The sequence below is a fragment of the Sciurus vulgaris genome (assembly GCF_902686455.1).
Source record: "Sciurus vulgaris genome assembly, chromosome: 11".
Lineage (NCBI taxonomy): Eukaryota > Metazoa > Chordata > Mammalia > Rodentia > Sciuridae > Sciurus > Sciurus vulgaris.
The window spans coordinates 75,654,949-75,670,922 of record NC_136472.1 but is presented as its reverse complement, the minus strand read 5'-3'; the positions used below and the strand labels follow the sequence as shown (position 1 = coordinate 75,670,922).

Here is a 15,974-nt window from a genome sequence, read left to right as displayed (position 1 = left end):
AAGAGATTAGCCATTTGTAATAGAAATTTCGAGTTTTAACAAAATATTTATAAGTTCTAACCCAGTTTATCATCAATTTCCTTGCTTTGCCTAAAGGAACTTGGATGTCCATGAATGCTCACACATATGTATATATTGCCCTGCAAGAGTTGTAGATTTTTATGTAGTCACTGTAATGACATCAGGTAATAAAAAAGACTTTCCCACTCAGAGCTTATAAAAGAAATGTACTGTGCTTTATTCTATTATTTACATAGTTTGATTTTATATTATATTTAAATTTATTATCCTTTTGGATAAGATTTCTTTTCCATTGATTTATGATTAGAGGTACATATTCAACTGCATTTGTCATAGTGTCATTTAAATCTCCGATTTTAAATGCCATCTCAAATCCTTTACCTAGGGATTTGCAATCCCACCTCTACCATATTTTAAGTACTTAATGAATAAGTAACCATTTGTGGACTTCAGTATGTTAAGTCCCATTGGTTGGTCTATCTATGTATATAGCAATACACTTTAATTAATAAGGCTTTACGGTATGTTTTATCAGATAGTTGCAGTAGTCTCCCTTATTGCTGTTCTTATTTTTTCTATATGAATCTTAACAATTACTTTTTCTTATTTAAAAAAAATAAACTATGGTAAACTATGGAATTTTTATTACTAAGTTCATTAAATTAAGAAGTTCTCTTAGAATGAAATTTTTTTATTCATACATAATTTTGTTTGTTTTTTTTGATACTGGGGATTGAACCCAGAGGCGCTTAACCATCAAGCCACATCCCCAACCCTTTTTATTTTTTATTTTAAGTCGGGAATCTCACTAAGTTGCTTAGAGCCTGGCTTAGTTGCTGAGGCTGGCCTTGAACTTTGAACCTTCTGTGTTGGCCTCCCAAATCACTGAGATTACAGGCATACACCATCATACCTGGTTAGTACATATATTTTAACTTGACTTAAAATAATCTTTACTTTCTGTATTAGTTTCCAATAGTTGCTGTGACAAGTTACCACAAATTTGTTGCCTTGAAACAGTGGGAATGAATTCTCCCACAGTTCTGGAAGTCTGAATTTCAAAATCAAGGTGTCGTGGGGCTGAGTTCCCTCTAAAGGCTGGAAGGGAGAACTTATTGCCACTTCCAGCTGCTAGCGGCTCTAAATGTTCCTTGATTTCTGGCAGCATCATTCCAGTCTCTGCTTCTGTGGTCACATTCTCCTCCTCTGTGTCTTCTCTGTGTCTGTCTGTGTCTGTTCTCCCTCTCCTATTGATTTGGGACCCATCTGGATTATGCAAGTATCTGTAGCAGTCTGTTTTGTCTGAAAATGTCTGTTTTGCTTTTGTGTATATGTGTGTGTGTTGCTGGCCCTGAACCCAGGGTCTTCAGCATGCTAGGCAAGTGCTGTACCACTAAGCCACACCCCCAGCTCTATTTTGCTTTCATTATTCAGAGTTTCATTGTCTATAGTTCTGCATTGAAAGTTATTTTTTTTCTTAGCACATTGAAAGTACTACTGTTTTATGGTTTCTAGATTTTGCTGTCAATGTGTAAAATCAGTTGATAATCCAATCACATTGTTTTGGAGGTGATCTCTTGTTTTCCTTTTGCCTTTGGTAATCTTCTGTTTAATTACAATATGCGGTTTCATTTCTACTTATTCTACTTGAGACTTCTGGAGCTTCCTGCACCTGAGGTTTGGTATTTTGTCAGTGATTCTGAAAAATTCTCAGCCAAAGGCACTGAGTGATACCTCCATCCACTCCTTCTCCCCCGCCTCCTCCTCCTCTTCCCCCTCCCCCTCCCCCCTTCTTATTCTTCCTGTGTGGTTTGCCACTTAGCTACATCGCCAGCCCTGTGTGTGTGTGTGTGTGTGTGTGTGTGTGTGTGTGTGTTTTAGACAGGGTCTTGCTATGTTGCTTAGGGCCTCACTAAGTTGCTGAGGCTGGTCTTGAACTTGCAATTCTCCTGTCTCAGCCTCCTGAGCTGCTAGAATACAGGTGTGTGCCACTGCACCTGGCTCCATTCATTCAATATTTTAATTCTTGAATTTCATTATAAGATGTTATAACCTAATATTTTATATGTTAGGCTTTCTTACTCTATTATCCATGTCTCTTAAACTTTCATTTCTGTAACATTTCTTATTCATATTTTATGAAGTGTCTTTGTATTATTATCCTTCTTGTCGACTATTCTTTTAGCTGTATCTCATCTGTTATTGAACCTGGCCATTGAATTTTTAATTTCAATTATATTTTTTGTTTCTAAAGGTTCTTTTTTTTCCAAATGCACTTGGTTATTTTTTTATGCTCTCTTTGATAATTTTTTTCAGCCTCTCTTTTAAAATCTTAATACAGGGCTGCGAATGTAACTCACTGGTAGAGTGCTTGGCTAGCTTGCACAAGGTCCTGAATTCCCATAGCTAAAGTCTTTGAGCATCTAATTTTTCTGTTTTTCCTGTCAGTCACTTGTGTAGCTTATTTCAGTGTGTGTGCATTTTGTTTTGTTTTGGTTTTAGAGCGTGTGATCCTTAGGACTTTATGTATGAAAATTACCTGAGGCCTGGGTTAAACACGTATTCTACCAGAATTAGGGGATGTTTCTTCTAGTTGCCTGAGTCATTACTATTTCTGTATTGCTTTTAAATCTTAGGTTGAGGCAGCTTGGATTTACTCACATACCTGTATTAGAGCCAGCTTTGGGTTACAGACTCTTAGGGGAGACACTTCTCTTCCTTTATGGTCAGGACAGACCAATTTTCTCATGGTCCCTTTCAGTGTTGCAAGTTTATTCATGGTTTATCCCTACATCAAGGGTAGAGCCCTTTAATATTCCCAGTTTATAAAGGAATCTTATATAAGACATCTACTTCTAGTGGGCCCTAGGCTTTGTCTTTTCTTGCCCTGACTCCTTATAGTCATCACAGCTGTCAGTCACTGGTATTTCTTTCTTCTCTTCCTTTTCTTTTCTCCTCCTCCTCTTCCTTCTTCCTTCTCTCTCTCTCTCTCTCTCTCTCTCTCTCTCTCTCTCTCTCTCTCTCTCTCTCTCTCTCTCTCTCTCTCCCTCTCGCTCCCCCTCTCTCTCCCCTCTCTCCCCCTCTTTTTCTCTTTCCTTCCTTCTTTTTGCATACTGGGAATTGAATCCAGGGGCATTTTTTTTTTTTTGAGCACAAAACTTCTGTATTAAAATATTGCAGCTGTTACAGACATCAATTATAATAATCTGGTCACCCACACCACCAAAACATGGAACATTTTGCAATAAGAAGTAATTGTAATGTCCTTTTGACCATGCAAACAAAAGGGGAAATGCCTTGGGAAATCATTATACAATGTTCTTATATTTCTCTTAAACACACAAAATGAACAACCAGTTTTCCCTTTGATCAAAGTTCTTAAAGAATTAAACAGGTCAGGGTTAGTGCTTTCACGCCCCTCTCTGTGCCTTTTTCTTTTCCTTGCATTCCTGCTTGGCTAGTTTGTTTCTCTCCTTCTGCAGCTTGTCCTGTTCCTTCTTCCTTTGGGACTCATCCTGAAGTGAATCTTGCTCTGATTTCCAAGCTTCGAAGACATCTTTTACGTTGGTGTTTCGAAACAGAGATTTATCAGAACTAATGCTCATCATCATGGCACCTGAATCATCCTTCTCATCTGCTTCATTCTCTTCCTCTGTTACACTAGCATACTGGGCCATCAGGGCAGCTTTTCTCCGTTTTTCCTCTTCTGACACTACCTTGGGCTTCACTTCAATCTGTGCCTGCTTCTGAATGAGGATGGCAGTGGCCTGTACCTCATCTTTTTTCACTTGGGTGACAACATTCTGAGTTTCAGACCATCGTTTCACAGTCTCCTTGCAGATATCAAGAAGAGAATCTTCTTCCAGAAAAGCAGACAGGATACCCTGCAGAGCATCCAGTTTCTCTTCTTCCTCCTCTTCCTGCAGGACACCACGGATGTTGGCACCATAAATGGCTTGGTCCACTCCCAGCACCTCCAGCCATCCAGCCAGCCAGGATCCAAAAACTTTGCCCCACCATCACTTTCGCTAGAGGCTGCTACAGCCTCTTCGCAGGATGCTGCCATCTTGGAGTCAGGGTCGATAATGTCTTACTCTCCAAGAAAATTACCCCTAATAATTCTCTGTCCAGGCTTTCTTGATTATATAGGAAAGGAAGGTCAGGCAGATCCCATGATCTCTATTTCTTCATTTTTTTTTTCAATAACTTCTCCTAGGGTATAAAATATACCTGTTCTTTATAGAAAATCAGCGTGGCACAGGATCTTCTCTTCTTTCTCACAGTCTTCTGCTCCAAGTCCTCTCGCCCACTGAACAAATGTGGACAACTGTCGCTCCTAGAGGTGGTCTTTCAGAAGAGTTAAGGCCCTTGCCTTGTCAGGATGAGGTGCGGTGTCGTTGAACCATCCAGAGCGGTCACCCACCGCCCTGATCTGTGTGGTCCCGCGTCTAAAGCCTTGCTGTGTTTTTGGGCATCCACCTGCCTTTTCAGGTCCTCAAAGCCCCTGAGAGCCTCCCGGCATTCTGCCCACTGCCATTCTTCTTGCTTCGCCTCGCCTCGCCTCGCCTCGCCTCGCCATGCACAACACGCTCCAGGGGCATTCTTGAGACAGCATCTTGCTAAGTTGCCCAGGCCAGACTCTATCTTGGGATGGTCCTGCCTCAACCTCCTGAGTAACTGGAATAACAGACGTGTGTCATTGCACCCAACTTGTCACTGGTGTTTCTACAAAACCTTGGGGAAAAAATAACTTTGGTGGTCTCTCTCTTTTTAGGACTTCTGCTTTTGTTTAAATGGTTTTATTGTGGCAAAATATACACAACATTCACCATCTTAACCATTTTTAAGTGGAATTAAGTGAAGTTCATGTTGTTGTGCAACCGTCATCTCTGTTCATCTCCAGAAACTTTTCAACTTACAAAACTGAACATAGCTGCCTGTTACCCAATGATCCCCAACCTCCAGTAACCACTGTTCTACTTTCCGTCTCTATGAGTTTGACTGCTCTAGGTGCTTCATGTGAGTGGAATGATATATTTGTCCTTCTGTCATTTGCTTGTTTCAGTTAGTGCAGTATCTTCACAGTTCATTCATATTGTAATTTGTATCAGAATTCCATTCCTTTTTAATGGCTGAATAATATATGCATATACACACGCACACACACATACTTGTGTTCATCTAATGATTGTGTTTATGTGTACACTTGCCCTTTTTACCCCCTTGTTTGCAAATTCCTTACTTTCTCAATAGCTCAGGACCGTGCATTTAAAAAATTAATTTTACTTAGAGAATATTTTAAGAATATTTTACTTTTTAAAATTAGTTTTCCTTGGGAGGGTCATTCATGGTATCTAGAGTACCTTATTGCTGGAAACCAGACTCTTATACCTTCTATATGTGGACCAGAAGACAGCTGAGAAGAACCAGTTGTGACCTTCTTTTTTTGCCACTAGAAAGGGAAGATTCTGAGATATGGAACAATTAATATATAGTTTTGTATGTTTCAATTCTTTGAGGTCTGTAGGTAATATTTTTCCTGTTAATTATGAGAAAACTTTTAGAATACCATAAGAAAATGCATTTTTTTGGCATTGTTATCATATTGTTTGTTAGCGTCTCTCCTACCCTCAAGTGCCCCAGTATCCCATAGAAGCATTTAAAACTTGTACAGAGGCATCAAAATCATTCACTGCTTGATCTGAAAGAGTAATTCTAACCCTCCCCCTCCACTACCGTGTCATAAAGACCTGGTTAAGCAACTGACTCACAACAGAAGTTGCCTCACTTCTGTCCCAATATATTTTGCACTTCTACTTTCTCTCTTTGGGGAGACTTCTTGTGATAATTTAATGAATTCTGAGCTTGGTCTTTTGGAGAGAGGTTAATGAGGATGATCTGACATTGATGTATGGTGGGGGGCAAATAGAACTGGCCTTCCGTATTTTACTTTGTTTCTGTCTTTCCTGTTACTAGGTCTTTTTAGATAATAGACTTTAAAACTGGGTGGGGAAGCTCCTGTGGTCGTTTTATTCAGTCCCAAGTTTCTATAAGGACATTTTGGGATCTGCTTCTGTTATGATTTGGATCTTAAATGTCTTCTCAAAGCTCCTGTGTTAAAGGCTTGAGCCCCAGCCGTTGGCACTGTTGGGAGGTGGTGACAACTTTAGGAGGAGGGGCCTAGTTGGAGGAAGTTAGGTCACAGGGAGTCTTATAGAGGAGGGTCTTACTCCCTCCTCTGCTTCCAGGACAACGTGAGGAGAGAAACTTTGCCCCACCCTGACTCCCTGCCTCGCTACAGACCCCAAAGCAATGGAATCAGTGAGCATGGACTGAAACCATGAGCCAAACAAATCTTTCTTCCTTTTAAGTTGTTTATCTCCGGTATTTTGTCACAACCACACAAAGCTGACTAACGCAGCTACCCAGAAGCTTCGTTCTTTATAGAATGACTTTATAGAAATGGAAACTTCTAAGCGGCACATGATTTCCCCACTGTCATGTGAAGTGTTCATAGCAAAACCAGAGATGAACCCAGACCTCCTAATTCCTGTTTCAGTGAAGGGTTTCTATTATACTAATCCTTAACTTCACTCCAGGTCTTAAACTAAACTCCACCTCCATGGTCTGTTTTAAACTTGTGAAATTCCTAAAAGTGGCTTGTCTTTGAAAAATAAGCCAGGACTTAGAGGGTTAATAGGAATGGAACAACCAAGGGGGGCCCTTGTCTCCTCTCAACTGGGGAGCTGCTGGGCTGTTTCCCTTGCTCGGCGTGGGTTCCATTATGGCAAAATGATGTAATTACCAGTAATGCTGCTGCTGCTTGAGTAGTGGTGGAGAGGAGGCATTAAGGAAAAGACTAGCCCCAGTTCTCTCCTAAGAGCCATTTCAGCCCACTTCAGTCTATTAGATTGAAGATGCTGGGAGGCGAATGGCTTTAGCGGAGGAAAAGGTCAGATTTAAAAGCTTTTCTGGGCTTGGTATTTATTGTTGCTTTTTTGACCTTCAGAAAAGTCCCCTGTGTGTTTGTCCTTGATTTTTGCCTTTCCCATTAATGCTTGAAAGCTGCATTGCTGGCCAGACCCAGTCTTTGGCATGGATAGTTTCCTACAGGGTGTTATTTGAGAAGGCGTAGCCCCCATCCAGATCACCAATCCTGCTGCTTTTCACCACTGTTGTAATGTCAAAAGTCTTTTTGACTCTTGAGTATTTTAGTTTTAGTAATTCTGTTCTCTCTCTCTCTTTCTCTAGTAATTCTGTTCTCTCTCTCTCTCTCTCTCTCTCTCTCTCTCTGTCACACACACACACACACACACACACACACACACACACCATGCTTAGATCTAAATAATTTATGAGTTAGTATTTTAAAATACAAAAAAGTGAGAAATAGGATGGAGTGCCTGGGGAAATCACTTAACCTTCCTGTGAACCTCTTCCAAAGCATACAGCCTGCCACCTGATGATTACAGGGAGGCAATCAATCATAGTGTCTGGAACACAGTAGGCCCTTCCAAAATTTTCCTCTGTTGGGGGATAACCATCATTCTTTCAGTATTGTCAAGCACCTGCTGGGCCCAAGGCATGAGCAAAGTTTGTTTATTTCATTGGTTCTCAATGTGCCAGCCTTGGACCAGCAGCATCACATCACATGGGAACCTGTTAGGAATGCACATTCTTGGTCCCAAGCCTACTGAATCATAAATGCCAGAATTGGGAGCCTCAGTCTATATTTTATGTAGCCCTTTAGTGATTCTGTTGTACACTAAAGTTTGAGAACCACTGGCTTATTTTAGAGTTTAGTACCAGAACCTATTAGATAATGTAAAATTCCTCATGTTAATTTAGAGCAGCATTGTCCAATACATTAACCACCAGCATGGGTGGTTATTTAAATTTTAATAAATTAAAACTAGGTAAAATTAAAGATTCAGTTTTTCTGGTTGTACTGGCTACATTACAAGTGTTCAATAGATACAGGTTCCTAATTGTAACTTTGCTAGGCAGCATAGATATAAACATTTCTGTCATTACAGAGAATTCTATTGAATAAAGCTGGGCTTAGAACAGTAGGCCTCACACTTTAGCATCAATCAGATCAATCAGAGGACTTGATACAATTTAGATTGTTAGACCACATTCTTACAGTTTCTGGTTCAGTAGCTCCTGGAGTGGGACTGAAGAATTAACAAGACCCTAGATTCTCCTGCTGCTAGTTCAGGGACCTGAAATTGAGACCACTGGTCTAAAATAAGAATTCTTGATCTGAAATTTGCAAACTTCCTAAAAATCAATGGCAAATATTATATGTATCCAAGTAGGCTAATATAGGTTACAGAATATAAGGCCATAGTTTTAATCCGATTCTCAAGTGAGTCTGCAGAAACACCTTTAGGTGCAATAAATAAAAAATCTGACAAATAGTGACTTAAATCACAAGGACCTGTCTTTTCATTTAGCAAAATAAGAGGCAGGAAGTTTGAGGGTTCTTTCAGTGGCTTATACATGTTATAGGAAAATCAAACACCTTCCCTCCCCAGAACGCCACTAATTTGTGTGTTTATTTTTTGGCCATAACTAAGTCACATGCCCACCTGTCTAGAACAGTCCTAACCAAGGGAAATGGGATTTACATAATTGCTTTAGACCAATTATGAATTAACCCCTCCAGCTGAGAGAGGGGTCCACCTTTCCTGAGACCTTGATTACCACCATTTCTTTGAACACAATATTAATTTTATAACAGGGGTGAAGGGAGAAATGGCTGTTAGTCTCTCAGTGAGTGACTCCCCTTCAAAATTTAAGACTGTCTTCTCTCCATCTCTTCTGCTCCTGGCTTGCTTTTCCACCTGCTCGGTAAGCAGAGCCCAGACTGCTGTGACATCCTGCTGGCTCTGTCCTCTCTGTGCCTTGGATAGGTGAGGTGGGTGGAGTTTGAAAACCTGATCTATGCCTTGGGAGTCAGCATCAAGTTGGCCTTCAAGCTGGCCCCCTCTGGCAAGCTCCCAATTCTAAAAGGGGCTCTTATCTCCTTCCTTTTGGCCAAGTCTTTGCCAAAGTACAATTTCTTAGGCTTTGATTCCTCTGTCCTTTACTTTGGTCCATTATTCTTTCCTCTCACCAGCCCTCTGAGAACTGATCCTGAATGACCAGGCCAAACCCTTGGATTCTGCTGCTGACTTCCAGGTCCCGGTCTACATGCCTGGACCCCTTCTTGTTTCCTCCCACCAGTGCACTTTATTGGAGTCTTCACTTTTGCTAAGTAGGGAGATCATGTCTAAAGATGTGCAGTGTGAAAATCTTCCATGTAGAAATGGTAAATGAAGCATTGGGAGTCACTGAGATCATTGAAGGAGAAGATGTGAGGGGAAAAGCTGAAAGCACCCACCAGAGCCTACTGAGGCAAGCTGACAGCATGGCCATCTAGGTTTTTATCTGTAAGCTCCACAGTACTCTGAATCCCAGACTGAGAGTCATGTGGCCTTGGGAATCCAGAGGGTGCCTGATCAAAGGGGTGGCAGCAACTGAGCAGGGAGAGCTCTTTGTCTTTTGTCCCCTATCTTCCAGAGCATGCCTACTTTTACTTGTAAATTATGGTACTATACAAAATCTTTCATATAGAAATAATGGGTTCTACTTCTCTTGAGAGAGGGAGACTGTGTGAGCAGGAGCATCCCTGGCTAAACGATGTCCAGCGCCTCTTCTGACATTGGTGTTAGCTAGGGGCTAGAATACAGGTACTAAGCAATAATAAGTGAAATGGAAGCATAGGATTTTCCTATTTTATTTATTTAAATTTTTTCCTACATTTTTATTGGTGCATTGTAATTATACATAATGGTGGGATTTGTTGTTACATATTTGCACATGCACACACACACTATAGCAATATAATTTGGTCAATATCATTTGGACTTTCCTATTTTAGAAGGATCTCTGATACCTTGTTCTCTACATGGTTTTGAGCTGACAGTTGCCTCTGTCAACTGCTGGATACAGTACCCAATTATTTGCAGCAAAAGTCCTGAAAGTCTGTTTCCTCTAAAAACTAACCTTCCGCAACTTCCCTCCCTCATTCTCCCAGGACAGAAGTGGACACAAGGGGGAATGTTTCAGTTCCTCTGTAGGGTTATATGTCTTCCTCTAACATCCTTGTTCAGAGTGTCTAGGGAATTTTTATTTTCCAAAGTTGCTTACCAGAAACAGTTTGGCAGAGCACAGTTTGGGGAGGAGGCTTTATAGTTAAATGAGCACAAAAGCACATGTCCCCGTGGTGAATTTTGAACACAAGTGAAGGAGGAGCAGAGGAGCTTTAATAAAATTGCAGTTCAGGCTAAATCAGGAATAGAAATGAGGAACAACCCAAAAGACCACAATTTGCTTTAAAGCACTTTATCCCTGACTTTTAACAACACATACCAAGGGTTATGACAAAATGTCAGTGTATGCCTGTATGCTTTTTAAAAGTTTTTATTTGGTATTCTAATTTATAGTGAGACATTGAAAAGCTGCCTGTTTTTATAATACCAATTTCAGAAACTGAAGCTTGGCTGCTGAGGAATAAACAGGCAGCACAGTGATTCTCAAAGAGGAAGTGCATGAGAATTTTAAGGCTTAGGAAGATTATTTTTGGTTAGAAATGGAGGACATTTGTTGAAAGTTGAAAGACATGATGAGTCCAACCTTGCTAAAGTCTTGCTTGCTAGAGTCTCACAGATGATTGGACACTTAATCCCAGAGCCCAGGTCTCTGCTCTTGTCCACAGTGTTGGTCTTTCTCCTGAACTACCCCTCCAGAGCCTTGTTTCCCAGGGTTCCCTGCTGGGGTCCAGTTTCTGCAGCTCAAGCCATATTCTCCTTGATCTGTTGTCCTGGCTTCAGGGGAGATGGACTACAGCTGGTTTGGAATAGAAGACAGTAAATTTACTTAAACTTTCAGCGTGAACCATTTGCTTAACTTTTTCCACTGTGATGAATGAAAATATAGACAACAGACTGTTTCACAAGATAGAGACTAAGAAAGAGAAGTGCACAGTTTGCTTTTGTCTTTAAAAAGAAACACATTATAGGACTTTTTTTTTTTTTTTTTTTTAAACCTCTGTCATCTGTGATCCATTCGTCTGTTCAGCCAAGATATTTTGGCTTTTTGACTCTGGGAAACCAGTGGGTGGGTGAATTTGGAGGAGCCAAGAGTTAGCAAAATACCAGCAAATTCTGGAACCCCGTGAGGGTTCTCCTCGGCTCCACAGGCAGAGGTGAACCTCACCTCCCACTCTCCCAGGCTCCCTAGAGAAAGACTGCTAAAGCTCTCCTACTTGAGAGGATCCCCAGTCCTGATGAACTTAATCTCCAGGAACTCTTCCTGTCACTATTCCATCAGGAATTGGCCTGAGGATGCCCTAAGCACTGTAGGAATAACAGAGTTGTCTTTTAAGTCTCCTGATCTAATTAAGTCTCCAGATCCATCATTGAGACCAAAGCTACCATTTTCCATTCGAGTGACTTGACAAGTTTTAAAAACCACCTGAGCATGTTTCCTTAGACAATTAGATAGATGATCATGCCTATCTCATTGTATTTGTTAAGAATTAAATGAGATAGTGTGTATGAATTGCATAGCATTTTTCCTAGTACCGGATTGGTACTCAATAAATTAAAAGAGTTCATAATCCCACTCATTTTTTTCAGCAACTCATGTAACTTTGTTTTGCTAGGGACCACAAGATCAGACACAGTAGCTTGCTAACTTGATTCTAGTGGCAGCAGGAGTGACAAAGGGACTTACTTTCATTTTTCTTATCAACTTTAAGGAGTGATGTACATAGAATGATACAATGAACTACATCTGTTTAAATTTAGTAAGTTTGGCAGGCATCTGTACTCAGGGGATGAAATGGCACTTCGGTGAAGGTACAGGACATTGGTACCATCCCCAAAAGGTTCCTTTTGCCCCTTTGCAATCTGTCCCTTCCTTTATACCCAGGCCCAGGCAAGCACTCATCTGTCCTTTTCACTATAAATTACTTTTGCTCTAAACAAGTAGAATCATACAGTGTACACTTTTTGTCTAGCTTCTTACACTCAGCATAATGATTTTTGCTTGTGTTGCTGTTGTTCAGTGTATCCTTTTTATTGCTGATTAGCATTCCATAGTGTGGATATGCCACCTGTTGGTGAACCAGGTCAAATGGTTAAGGGTTTGTTAAACTTTCTAGGAAATTGCCAAATTGTTTTCCAAACTATACTGTTTTACTTTCCATCAACTATATCTGTGAATTTTTCATTGCTCCACATTTTCATCAACACTTAGTATAGTCAACTTTTTAAATTTTAGTCCTTTTAATGGGCTTATAATAGTATTTATTGTGATTTTAATTTGCATTTCCCCAGTGTCTTAATAATATTGAAAAGCATCTTTTCATGTGCTAACTGACTTTTTATATATCTTCTATTGTGTAGTATCTGTTCAAATCTTTTGCTCATTTTTAATATTGTGTAGTTTATATTCTTATTATTGTAAGAGTTTTCTATATGGTCTGGATACTAGTTCTGCGTAAGATAGAAATACGTAGCAGTTTTCTTCCAGTGGGGTACAATGTGAATGTTTTCTCCCCAGCTCCCTTTTCATGTTCTTAATACCAATTGAGGAGTGAAACTTTTGAGTTTTGATGAGATCTGTGTCTTAAAATTCTCTTTTGTCATTTATGCTTTTCATTTACTTCAAGGTCATGGGGATCTTGCTCCTATATTTTCTTATGGGAGTTTTTAGTTTTAGATTTTACATTTAGATCTATAATCCAGTTCAAGTTAATTTTTGTATATGATGTGAGACAAAGGTTAATATGGAAATTTTCTTTTGAATGTCTATTATTGCATAAATAACTTTTCTTTTGTACTAGAGATTGAACCCAGGGGTGCTTAACCACTGAGCCATGTCCCCAGTCCTTTTTATTTTTTATTCTGAGACAGAGTCTTGTTAAATTGCTCAGGCTAGCCTCAAATTTGGGAACCTCCTGCCTCAGCCTCCTGAGTCACTGGGATTACAGGCATGCACCATGTTCAGCTATATCAAAAACTTCATTTAGTTTTCAAGAAATAAGCATTTTAAGATAGCAGTTTTCTAAGGTAGGTAGTCATTATCCCCCTTTTAATGATGAAGAAAACAAGTCTCATATGAACTTGCTCGAATCATACAACCAGGATTCAAACCCATGGTTTCCCAGTCCAAAGCCCATGTTCTTTCTACCTATTATGTGGGCTCTGTGTTTCCAATATTCAGTTTGGTTCTCTATGGAAAAAAAAAAAAAAAAAAAAAAAAAAAAAAAAAAAAAAAAAACCAGCTATACCCTGTGAGGAGGATACAAAACTGTGAGATGACACTGGTGCTCTGAAGATATTCATATCCCCAAGCTGAACCTTGTGCCATAGTCACAGTGGGAATGTTGAGTGAGGGCTAGGTTCCCATGTCAGCTCATTTGCTCAAGTGTGTATCTCAGAAGCTATGAATATAATTCTTCTGGCACTCTCTTGATAAGGGACTTATTCAGAGTTCTTTTTCCATTTTATAGCTTGTCTGTCAGAAACATGAAGTTAAGTGCCTGACCACACAGATAGTTAATCCTTAGAGTATCCAGCTGGATGACTGACTCCCACTATGTTTGTGTGAGTTTTTATTTTTGGAAAACAAATAATAAGTCAGTTTCCCTCCCTCCCTCTTCCTTTTTCACCCTTCCTTCTGGATTCTCTTAGATACTGTGGTCACACTAGGTAAATAGTCTTTTTCATAAAGTTTCCCCTGAACCATGACAGAATCAGAGGTCCCTGCACTCTGATATGCAGGGCCCCTCTCTAAAGAGAAAGGTCTTTCTAAGACTGTTTACTTTTGCCATCTTGAAAGTGTCTCTGCATCTTACTTAGCAGAAAAAAATTTTTTCTTTAACCTCCCCCGTCCCCTGCAACACACACACACACACACACACACACACACACACGCGCGCGCGCGCGCGCACAGAGGGGATATAGATGGAACAGCCAGCTCCTCTGTTCCACTCCCTTCTTCCTTCTTCCTGTCAGGCAGTATGGTAGAGGGGGGAAGGGTGCAGGACCCTGCAGTGAAAAGAACCCAGGTTTGCCAGTATTTACATAGCTAGCAGATCAACTCAACCTCTATGATGTTAGACTTCCTCATCTGTAAAATGGGAATAACATTTACTCTATGGGTTTGTTATAGAATATCCATACAACATCTGGCACCTGGATAATTTTATATTATTTTTTCCTGTTCTCTTTTATTAAATCTCTTTCTGGAGAGTAAGGATATGGGATGCTCATAAAAAGTCTGAATGAGGGATTGTTTGAATATTAAAAAGGATATTTTTTGAGGACAGAGCCCTTTTAGGTACTTCAACAGTTGTACTGCTTTCTCTTTGACTGGTCTGATCAGTCAAATTTCAAAGCCCAGCCTTTGTGGATGAAGCATTATGGTCATTCTGCCTATTATTTTCTTTGTAGCTGCCAACTAGATTGTCCTGGGTCTCTGGAGGCAAACTGTATAACGTCTATAATGCAATTATTTGCTAGTGAGAATATCAATCTTGTGGACAAAACTGTGAGTTGGGAAAGGGGTGTGTGAGCAAAACCAGTTGTCTATCTGTTTAATATGGGGAGGACCAGACACAGGTTGGTAGGGGAGAATGGGGAACTCGTTAACATATTTGGGAGAATTATACCTGTGACTTTTTGAAATACAGTCATGGGAAGCACCAATCTGTGTGTCAGCTGGTAAAACGAGAGCGAGTCAGGGTCTGTCGAAAGCATGGCCTCTTTTCTGAATCACTTAATTTTTTTGAACTTTAATTTTGTCATTTGTAAAATTAAAATAATTGTCTCCTGAAGCAATGTATAGGAAAGCTCACTGAAAGTAATATTTTCAGTAATTCATGTCAGCAAGCATTTGAGAGCTTCCTACTTGTATGAAGTCCATGTGATCTACTGGGGAAGTAAAGGCCAGGTACACTGTGCTCTTGCTCCTGTCTAAATGATATGGACCCTGGTCTCAAAATTAATTGCTTTTAAAGGGAAAGAGTGAAAGATAAGTCACATTCCTTAGAATCTACTACAGGAGTCTTTTTGTGAAGAAGTGTAGACAAAGGGATTTAGATAAAGAGGGCTTGCATTCCAGTTAAAAGATCAGGGACAGCAACCTGAAAGAGGTAGCATTAAGGTAGCCCTTGAGGGGGCAGTATATTTCAACACAGTTGGGAAGGAAGATGGGGCTGCATGAGGTTTGGATGAGCTTGAGTACAGGTGCAGGGCTGGGCTCAGGGCAGGTCAGTCAAGAGCATTCCCTAGAGTATAAAATTGTAGGTTGAGATTTCTGTCTCTGTAAGCATAGTTATTTGTTCATGGCACAAGAGGGCGTGATCCCTGTATTTATTTCTATGGGGCTTCCATAGAGAAGGCAGAGAGAAATAATTTCCTTCAGGTTTGGGTTCATCCGGCATTTGTTAGGCAAGAGATTGTCTTGTACATAGGAGCAAGAGCACAGTGTACCTGGCCTTTTCTTCCCTTGTCAGAGGCTGGGGAATCTGAGTTTCTTCTAAGCAATTCTAGGGCCATTTCATATTGCACTTACCCAGTCAAATGAGAACTTGAATCTACAATTTTTGAAGAAGGTCCTTGAAGAGAAGGACAACAGGGGCAAGGACAGGCTGGCAATGGGAGAGAATACTGCTGGAATTAGACCTTTGGTATCATCGTGAAAAGGTGAGGAATTTGTTTTCTATCCCTCTTTCTGTCCTTCTTCCTTCTGGAAGTTCACTGTCATCTCACATATGTTTGGTACTAACAATCTAGAATTCTTTTTGGTAGCACTTTCCCCCCATGCCCAAGATTTTTTTCATCCTGAGCAACTTTCAAAAATTCTCTTTCTTGTTGCCTATAAAATGAAGTCAG

General features: G+C 40.2%; 1 protein-coding gene and 2 pseudogenes across 4 annotated transcripts in view; 2 read left to right on the top strand and 1 right to left on the bottom strand.

Moving 5' to 3' along the window:
• Window positions 1–15,974, top strand: part of LOC306638567 (actin-related protein 3B-like) — a 317,597-nt pseudogene that overhangs the window by 29,327 nt on the left and 272,296 nt on the right. The gene's annotated exons all lie outside the window — the stretch shown is intronic.
• GAB2 (GRB2 associated binding protein 2) overlaps window positions 1–15,974 on the top strand; it is a 207,084-nt gene that overhangs the window by 54,090 nt on the left and 137,020 nt on the right. The window contains exon 1 of one of the 2 annotated variants that reach the window (XM_079105094.1): window positions 7,310–15,785. The exons of the other annotated variant lie outside the window; for it this stretch is intronic. The gene's annotated coding sequence lies outside the window, so the exon portion shown is untranslated. Of the gene's footprint in view, window positions 1–7,309; window positions 15,786–15,974 lie in introns of those variants that run through there. 2 annotated transcript variants of the gene reach the window in all.
• Window positions 3,186–15,974, bottom strand: part of LOC306640671 (coiled-coil domain-containing protein 43-like) — a 436,234-nt pseudogene continuing 423,445 nt past the window's right edge. The window contains exon 2 of the transcript XR_013766810.1: window positions 3,186–7,247. The product of XR_013766810.1 is annotated as a coiled-coil domain-containing protein 43-like (transcript). The remainder of the gene's footprint in view (window positions 7,248–15,974) is intronic.